The following is a 3,244-nucleotide window of genomic DNA, read 5'->3' as shown; positions in this document are numbered from 1 at the left end:
TGAGTTTATGTGTTATTGGATGTGAATTTATATGTGTAGAACCCATTAGTCCATTTTCATTAACATTGATGGTTAACTAATGGGTTTGAGCCTGTTATGTATATAAGGATGTGATCCCCATAGGAGATGGGTATAGTGAAAACCCTGACGGCTATCTTGTTTTCCCCATAGGACCAAGGTTACGCAGTTCTCATCCTCACACCTATAGAAAATCAGGCCTTGTGGATAATTCTAGTTTTGATCTTTAGGTTCTTCAAGCGACAATAAGGATGAATATGCCTTTGGATTCAAGTGTAGGTTTAAAGTTTTTGTATTTCATACTTCCGCTTTTTATTTCGCATAGTTGTTGTAAATCTCCGATAAGATCCTATGTTGGATTGTTTGAATTGTTTTCTTATCAATTCACATGTTGTAGCATGATCATAAAGAGGGATTCATTTCCATCAGAGCTATAGGTTATGTGTTGTTGATTTTACAACATTTGGATGCGAGTTTTTCAACGATTTTGGTCTAAATGCATGTGTTCTTTGGAAAAACTGTCAATGAACATATGATAAAACTGCCACATTTTGTTTTGAGAAAATTTCCATGAAAAGGGAGAACAAAAGACACACCACAACCGTGTTGAGAAACATGGTCGGGCTATGTGGCACAGTGTGCTGACCCACCATAGCTGTGTTGAACAACATGGGCAAGCCGTGTGGAGGGTTGTGCCGGCCAAACACGATAGTGGACAACACGACTAGGCCATGTTGGGTACTAGAAGCCTTATTATCGCTCCATTGTTTAGCTTTCTATTTGGGACCACTCGGGAACCACTGGCAACAGTCGATTGTTTCTTTTTGATTAGGTTTCCTAGGATTTTCTTGAGTCTATCTACACATGCGCTACTAAATTGAACTAATGTGTTGGATCAAATGAAGACATCTTAGGTAAGTTTAGTGCATTTTGTATCGATAGACATATATCTATATAAAGAATGATTGACCCTAAGGGAATAGTAGGCGTCGGTTCGACCTAGAGTTTCATGAAAAATCTAAAAGTCAGAACTGAATAGTCCCGAGACTATCAAAATACTATTTTTTTCTTATTATTCTAATTCTGTGGTGTAGGAAGACTAACATTTTGTAGGTTGGGATTTTACCTTGTTTGGTTGACTGAACGTCTGAATCAGTTGATTGAACCCCAGTGATTAGAGCAGGATTTCAACTCACGATGAAGATTCGACCGAAGGATCGGTCGATCGAACAGTGGATAAACAACAGGTTGATCGAACCAGATAAGTAGGGAAGGATCAGAGGATCGGTCGACCTGACGGTGAGTTCAGTCCACCAAACGAAGACTTTATCCAAACTGGCAGCATCTAGATGGGAAGCTGAGCTGATTTAGAAGAATCAGTCGATCGATCAGGGAGGATCAATTGACTGATAAAAGTCAATCCATAAACAATGATCCCAAGATTAGTGGATCGGATCAGGTTCAACTTGGCTATAAAAAGAGGATTCAACCAGCAGCTGAAGAACACCTTCTTCTATGAATTTTGTTCTTGCGCTACTTCGAAAATCTCTCGTCGACACTTAAACGCCGCTCCAATAACAACGCCTAAGATACTACTCCAAGTTGTCCATATAATCATTTTTTATTGTACTTTCAATTCCATACATTTGTAATCATTCAAAGTTTTAGTAGATTGTCCAATGAAAGCACTCAACGAGTGTGAGTCTTGGAGTAAGAGTCATCACATACTTTGAACTAAGTAAAAAAACAAAGTGTCAGCGACTTCTTTTCCTTTACTTTTCGTTGCGTTTACTTCAAGTATTTTAACGAAAGATATAAAAAAACCACGAGCGATGTTCACCCTCCTTTAGTGTTTTCGATCCTACATATTTAAGTTCTCATTATTAACGTGAGCATTTATTGTTTTCCTCCTATTTTTAATAGTGTATTTGATACTTGTCAACCAAAATAACATCCTAGTTTGTTTGGACACTAAATATACTATATGTAAAAGGACTAATGATAGAGTAATAAAATTGTAGTGTCTAGAAATGAATTTTTCAACTTTATTAGTTTGGAAGTTAATTTAACTATAGTATCCAATGACACTTGGTGGATGAATACTGAAGCAACTATTCATATAAGTGTCACTATGCAATGTTGTATAAGAAGTGATTACCAAGTGATGGTAAAAGATATATCTATATGAGTAATGACAAAAGGGATAAAGTCACATCTATAGGTGTTTTTAGGTTTTGTCTAGAAATCAATATATTTCTAGATTTAAAAAAAAATACTTTTATAGTACCGTCGTTTAGATGGAACTTAGTTTACATTTCTTGTTTAGACAACTTTGGATATTTTTGTTCATTTGGAAATGAAACATTTAACATTTTCCAAAATTTAATTCTAATTTGTACTAGTTCCTTAATCGACAAGTTGTACAAGTTAAACACCATAACTTTTATAGACAACCAGCTAATGCATAACATAAGTACAAAACTCAATTTGACTAATGAGAATTCATCAATGTTGTAGCATAGACGTACATATATTCAAACAATGTCTAGAAAAGTTAATATCATAAGGAATTCTAGATTTTCTTGACATGTTTGACTTTGATATTTACATAGAGCGTGTCAAAAGAAAGACAACTAACAAGAAGAACAAAAGTGCAAATCGATGTAGTAGCATTTTAAAACTAATTCATATAGACATATGTGGACCATTCCCTAAAGCATCCTGGAATTTTCATACATACTTTATCAATTTCATTGACGATTATGCTAGTGCAGCGGAGCCGATAAGAGGGGGTAAATTGTCTACAAGAAAAAGTAACCCCTTCTCGTTCTTTTGATTTGATTAATAGTATAATAAAAAAAATAACAACTTAAAGAGAGTAGGTAAAAGATCAGAGTTTTACTTGGTTACAACCTACGTAGTTGTTAATCCAAGGAGTGAAAAGCACTAGAAGATCTCCTTTGTTGAAGGTGGAGAAGCCTTTTACACACGTTGACAGCTCAGAAATGACTAGGAAAGTTAATACAGAAGTTGTTGAATATTTCCTAGGCCTAGGGGTCTTTTTATAGCCCCTGTAAAAATATTATTTGCAACTTGAAGGCGCCTTCAAGATGGTCCAAGGCGCCTTCCACTAGATAAATTCTATCTCCCGAGGATAAAATTTTATCCTTGGGTAACGACTAAGGAAGTCGCCTTCAAAAGCTAGAAGGTGCCTTCGTACTATGCA

The sequence above is a fragment of the Zingiber officinale genome, chromosome 10A (assembly GCF_018446385.1).
Source record: "Zingiber officinale cultivar Zhangliang chromosome 10A, Zo_v1.1, whole genome shotgun sequence".
Classification (NCBI taxonomy): Eukaryota; Viridiplantae; Streptophyta; class Magnoliopsida; order Zingiberales; family Zingiberaceae; genus Zingiber; species Zingiber officinale.
This window is presented reverse-complemented; position numbering follows the sequence as displayed.